The sequence below is a fragment of the Ambystoma mexicanum genome, unplaced genomic scaffold, assembly GCF_040938575.1.
Source record: "Ambystoma mexicanum isolate Mex_15411 unplaced genomic scaffold, UKY_AmexF1_1 Mex_scaf84, whole genome shotgun sequence".
NCBI classification, from domain to species: domain Eukaryota; kingdom Metazoa; phylum Chordata; class Amphibia; order Caudata; family Ambystomatidae; genus Ambystoma; species Ambystoma mexicanum.
In genome coordinates, this window is record NW_027182504.1 from 242487 (window position 1) to 249645 (window position 7159).

At 41.3% G+C, this 7159-nt stretch overlaps 1 non-coding gene across 1 annotated transcript; it reads right to left on the minus strand.

Annotated features, from left to right (window-relative positions):
- Positions 1 to 5551: 5551 nt before the first annotated feature.
- On the minus strand, positions 5552 to 5623 carry TRNAC-GCA (transfer RNA cysteine (anticodon GCA)). Its single transcript has one exon. It is a non-coding gene; the product is annotated as a tRNA-Cys (tRNA).
- Positions 5624 to 7159: the final 1536 nt, after the last annotated feature.

A 7159-nucleotide genomic window follows, 5' to 3' on the forward strand; every position in this document is an offset into this window, starting at 1 on the left:
CAAATGCACAAATTCTGCAAAACGTACCTGCTTCTCTACTGCAGTTTGTTGATTTTGTGCTAAGAGCATAGTTAAACCCAATTGTTCATTGTTTTGTATATGAAATGATGATATATCTTATTGTTTCTTACAGTGCATTGGGTTGAAAAACATTTTAACAGGATCTATTGAAGAGGGTATATGGTTATGAAACAGGGACTTCTTGAACTGCACTCCTACGCTCTACCACTGAGTTAAACCCTTGAATGCTGAAAACTGCCCTTTTTTAAAAAGGTGATTGAGTGGGTGACTATATGGAACTTGTAGAACTAATGACATCAGTGCACTTCTGGTCAGCTGTACAAATTAATACATTTCATTAAGGGCATATTTTTGGTTTCCACCACAGTTTTATATCATTAATATGAGCTTCCAATGGACTATTTCAAACTGATAATATCACAGTAGAACTTGGGTGAATGTAAAACACAGCTTGTATCATATGAAGAAATCATAAACAGCTTAATGGTGTTTACCCTATGTTTCAGGAGATGATCAGGAGTATTTCAAATGTAGAAATGTGTTGCTCATTACATAAAATGCTAAGATTGTAAATGTTTTCTTCAATTTATTTCTACAGGTAAAACATTTGGACAAGGGGGCACTGTTAAGTTAATGCTTCGGAGCAAAGTATCCAGACGGAGCCGTACATGGGTTACATATGGTCTTTACTGGGTTAAGTCTACAGGTAAGTACATGAGGGTAAAAAGGTAGAGTACATAGGCAGGGAGAGACATCCACCGGCCCCCTCTTCCATTCAGTGCCAGGTCCCAACTGTTTCTCTAGGAACACTCACAGCACAGTAGAACATTCATGCTGGTTCCAGTTCAAACATTCTAGATCAACACTCCAGCTATGACACAAGCACACATACCATGGACAGGGGCAGATCAAAACCTAACACATCTTCCCCCTATATAAGCAGACAACAACAGGATAAAAACACAGGGAAAAGATGCACAATTGCTCCGAACAAAATTCGATAATGACCACAGGGGTCTAATCCTCCTCAATACAACTCTACCAGCCAAGCGACTGCTCAGAGCAAACATTTGCTAACTTCACTATACCTATAAATAGCTAAGCACCAACCATGGACATTCATCAACTCTGCAGCGGGCCCCACCACAGACGTCTATTACTAGGGAACCAGCCCTCATTCTCAAAACCAAACCAAACCAAACAACTCAGATACCATACTATCATCGTCCATAAACCCTTAACAAGGTGTACAAGGACACCATAAGAAGTTAATCACTTCCAACTGTTTCCACCAACACAGGATACAAATTTCTACAAATAATGTTTCACGCTCCCAAAGTAGCGTGAGCGGGACACACATCCCAATACACTATCACACCAAATGCACCTAGTGCGAAGGATACCAGTTCTACCAGAACCAGAACCTATTACTGGGACCATACATCCCACTGACACACAAATAGTCAGAATGCACCTAGTGCGAAGGATACCAGTTCACCCAGAACAAGAACCTTTTACCGGGACCATACATCCCACTGACACACAATAGTCAGAATGCACCTAGTGCGAAGGATACCAGTTCACCCAGAACAAGAACCTTTTACCGGGACCATGCATCCCACCAAAACACCAAATATCAGGATGCACCTAGTGCGAAGGACACCAGTTCAACCAGAACCAGAACCTTTTACCGGGACCATGCATCCCACCAAAACACCAAATATCAGGATGCACCTAGTGCGAAGGACACCAGTTCAACCAGAACCAGAACCTTTTTCCGGGACCACACATCCCACCCAAACTAGAATATTGTTACCACCACAATACAACCACTTCACTCACCACAAGTCTCTTACTATACAAGTAAAGATAAATTGAGGGTATAAGAATGGTAAGCGAGAGTTCAACACTACTACCGAGTCCATCTTCTTTACCCTACAAAGTCCTTTGTGTTTGATGAACCTGTGAATGAAAATGTGGTTAGCCAAAATAACATACATAATGCAATACATCATGTCACACACGAGAAACTGAAACAGAGGCCACGACAACCATCACATCCAACCTCTCACAGTCACACAACCCTGAAAGTCCTAGCAACAATTTTGCAACGAAACGGTCTAACAGGCCTCACATGACATTTTAATCCTTTATCAATCTTAATACCACAATAACACTTTAGGATAACATCACAGCAATACAAATCCGCCTCTTTCCTTTTGACAGAAACGCAAGACCCCAATAAGCAGAAAACAATCAGCAGAGCATTTTTTAAACTCACGCCGACACGATGGCTGCACCAAATATTTGGTTAAACATACATTACATTTGTGTGTACCTGTGGAAGAAAAATTAGTTGAACATATAGTGCATCAGATGTAACCACAATTGCATTTACTTTACTTTAAGTAATACAGCAGTTGTTTTGCACAACACCCAACATTTTAACATTGTTGTGTGCAACTAAACATTACACCTAACCACATAACCATGATGGCATCTAGTATGCCCAAATAGCTACTAACCAATGACAACTCACATGCACCTCTAATGCACATCCTATGCCAGACTATCCTATATACTATCCTAAAACAATGGCATCACCAAAGCAAACTGTGGCACAGGTATGCCGAACAAATGGCACTTCTTGTGCACTAATACAGAACCTATGCCAAACGAATAGCATCTAACATGCCAACCATGGCACAACCCATGCCAAACCAATGGCACCTACTATGCCAGACTGCTGACACCTGATGTGCCAAACCATGTCACATATCTCCCAAACATACTCTCTCTAACAAATCATAATGCCACTTCAAATTGTCATATTACTCTGTCCTTCCCATAACATATCAGTGGAACGAATTAGACCCAAAAATGGAAATAATGCAAAATTAACACATGTGATTATTCAGTCTGCAATTGACAGAATTGTCATACTAACTTGCCAAACAACAGTGCCAAATACACATTCCATAAATGGATTGACATAACCATGTTCAAATCACTGCGACCCCCATAAATAACTCCCGATGCTTAAGTACAGAATGCAGTTCCTCCAACAGTTTGTGCACATCACTGCATGTCCGGATTCGCCACTTTACTTCCATTTTAGACGTTGTGTTCGCCGAAACTTCCCCACGACTCTGCGACGTGTCCTTGAGTTGATCTCTGCAACGACACGAGTGTTAAAAAAAAAATGTCCTTTCTTCTTTTTTACTTTTTTTTTTTTTCCCGTCGGCAAAATCCACCGAAGAAAAAAATTAAAGACAACATCCTGCGCCTCACTAAATAGCCTGGAAACTCCGGTAGGCAAAGTTCCTCATGAATGCAGTACATTAACCAATCATGCAGCCGCTGGCTGGCAGAGCGTTCAATGTCCAACGTTCACTTCTGTGTGAAACCCGGAACCAGGGCACGCTGCGCCCACGTTGGAAGGTCCTCTTTTCTAACCTTCAATGCTTCCTGCTTTGCGCGATCACTGCGCTGCCGGTCCTGGAATGCCGGAGGGACCATTCCACCTGAGACACAATCGCCAACTCCCCCAGCATCCAGTTGACGTCACCATTATGGTGGCGGGGCGGCCACGGAAGGAGTGCTTCGCTCCAACCGTCGTCCTGAACCGCCGCAGTGGACCCAGTCTCCAAGCCCCACCCGGCACTGCGCAGGCCATCCCAAGAACGCAACCGCCCGGACCGCACGCACCACGGCCCAGAAGAAGAGCAGCCAGCAATGAAGAGGTAAGTGCCCGCATAATACAGTCTTTCTCCCCATTAGGATAGCACCAGCTGCGCCGGACCTCTACGCCAGCTGGCCTCTGGGACCGCCGCAGTTCACTGCCCCCTGAGATGCAAGGCCCAGCTCCGATATAATTAACACTTGCACAGTTCACTCCCAGCTCTGGCACACGGGGCACGCTCACCTTGGGTCCAGGGGACAGCTTGGGGTGGCCGGTGGATGTCTCCTCTGGTGTTCTGCCTGCTTCTCCCTGCTGCATGCGCCCCTTGTCTCCATATCACCTCTGATGTGCCTTCATCTGCACTCCATTTCCAGCCGACCTCCCGAAAGCCAAATCCTCGTCGCCAATGTTAAGTTAATGCTTCGGAGCAAAGTATCCAGACGGAGCCGTACATGGGTTACATATGGTCTTTACTGGGTTAAGTCTACAGGTAAGTACATGAGGGTAAAAAGGTAGAGTACATAGGCAGGGAGAGACATCCACCGGCCCCCTCTTCCATTCAGTGCCAGGTCCCAACTGTTTCTCTAGGAACACTCACAGCACAGTAGAACATTCATGCTGGTTCCAGTTCAAACATTCTAGATCAACACTCCAGCTATGACACAAGCACACATACCATGGACAGGGGCAGATCAAAACCTAACAGGCACCCAGATTTGAACTAGGAACCTCTTGATCTCCAGGCAAATTCTCTACCACTGAGCTATACCCCCAGTTCTGAAACATTCTCCTTTATCAATTCAGTAATATGTACAAAGTGCAAGCAACATGCAATCACCATCAAAGCAATGCAAATTCAGCCACCAAACCCTCCTTATAAGTATAAGGGATACAAAAGATGTCCTTTATCTGCCTTGGTAAAATACAGTGAGGTTTCCATTTGACTCATCTGCAGTCAAATGCTCTACCACTGAGCTATACCCCATTTCTGAAATGTTCACCTTTATTTATTCAGTAATATGTACAAAGTGGAAGCAACATGCAATCACCATCAAAGCAATGCAATTTCAGCCACCAAACCCTCCTTATAAGTATAAGGGGTACAAAAGATGTCCTTTATCTGCCTTGGTACAATACAGTGAGGTTTCCATTGCAAGAATTCATACATTTCGTATCACATGTAGATCTTGGAACATGAAAAAAAACTTTTGTCAAATGCACAAATTCTGCAAAACGTAACTGCTTCTCTACTGCAGTTTGTTGATTTTGTGCAAAGAGCATAGTTAAACCCAATTGTTCATTGTTTTGTATATGAAATGATGATATATCTTATTGTTTCTTGCAGTGCATTGGGTTGAAAAACATTTTAACAGGATCTATTGAAGAGGGTATATGGTTATGAAATAGGGACTTCTTGAACTGCACTCCTACACTCTACCACTGAGTTAAACCCTTGAATGCTGGAAACTGCCCTTTTTTAAAAAGGTGATAGAGTGCGTGACTGTATGGAACTTGTAGAACTAATGACATCAGTGCACTTTTGGTCAGCTGTACAAATTAATACATTTCATTAAGGGCATATTATTGGTTTCCACCACAGTTTTATAACATTCATATGAGCTTCCAATGGACTATTTCAAACTGATAATATCACCAGTAGAACTTGGGTGAATGTAAAACACAGCTTGTATCGTATGAAGAAATCCTAAACAGCTTAATGGAGTTTACCCTGTGTTTCAGGAGATGATCAGGAGTATTTCAAATGTAGAAATGTGTTGCTCATTACATAAAATGCTAAGATTGTAAATGTTTTCTTCAATTTATTTCTACAGGTAAAACAGTTGGACAAGGGGGCACCCAGATTTGAACTAGGGACCTCTTGATCTGCAGTCAAATGCTCTACCACTGAGCTATACCCCCCTTTCTGAAATGTTCACCTTTATGTATTCAGTAATATGTACAAAGTGGAAGCAACATGCAATCACCATCAAAGCAATGCAATTTCAGCTACCAAACCCTCCTTATAAGAATAAGGGGTAGAAAAGATTTCCTTTATCTGCCTTGGTAAAATACAGTGAGGTTTCCATTGCAAGAATTCATAAATTTAGATCTTGGAACATGAAAAAAAAACTTTTGTCAAATGCACACATTCTGCAAAACGTAACTGCTTCTCTACTGCAGTTTGTTGATTTTGTGCTAACAGCATAGTTAAACCCAATTGTTCATTGTTTTGTATATGAAATGATGATATATCTAATTGTTTCTTACAGTGTATTGGGTTGAAAAACATTTTAACAGGATCTATTGACGAGGGTATATGGTTATGAAACAGGGACTTCTTGAACTGCACTCCTACGCTCTACCACTGAGTTAAACCCTTGAATGCTGAAAACTGCCCTTTTTTAAAAAGGTGATAGAGTGGGTGACTGTATGGAACTTGTAGAACTAATGACATCAGTGCACTTCTGGTCAGCTGTACAAATTAATACATTTCATTAAGGGCATATTATTGGTTTCCACCACAGTTTTATAACATTCATATGAGCTTCCAATGGACTATTTCAAACTGATAATATCACCAGTAGAACTTGGGTGAATGTAAAACACAGCTTGTATCATATGAAGAAATCCTAAACAGCTTAATGGTGTTTACACTGTGTTTCAGGAGATGATCAGGAGTATTTCAAATGTAGAAATGTGTTGCTCATTACATAAAATGCTAAGATTGTAAAAGTTTTCTTCAATTTATTTCTACAGGTAAAACAGTTGGACAAGGGGTCACCCAGATTTGAACTAGGGACCTCTTGATCTGCAGTCAAATGCTCTACCACTGAGCTATATCCCCCTTTCTGAAATGTTCACCTTTATGTATTCAGTAATATGTACAAAGTGCAAGCAACATGCAATCACCATCAAAGCAATGCAATTTCAGCCACCAAACCCTCCTTATAAGTATAAGGGGTAGAAAAGATGTCCTTTATCTGCCTTGGTAAAATACAGTGAGGTTTCCATTGCAAGAATTCATATATTTCGTATCACATGTAGATCTTGGAACATGGAAAAAAATCTTTTCTCAAATGCACAAATTCTGCAAAAGGTAACTGCTTCTCTACTGCAGTTTGTTGATTTTGTGCTAAGAGCATAGTTAAACCAAATTTTTCATTGTTTTGTATATGAAATGATGATATATCTTATTGTTTCTTACAGTGCATTGGGTTGAAAAACATTTTAACAGGATCTATTGAAGAGGGTATATGGTTATGAAACAGGGACTTCTTGAACTGCACTCCTACCCTCTACCACTGACATAAACCCTTGAATGCTGAAAACTGCCCTTTTTTAAAAAAGTGATAGAGTGGGTGACTGTATGGAACTTGTAGAACTAATGACATCAGTGTACTTCTGGTCAGCTGTACAAATTAATACATTTCATGAAGGGCATATTATTGGTTTCCA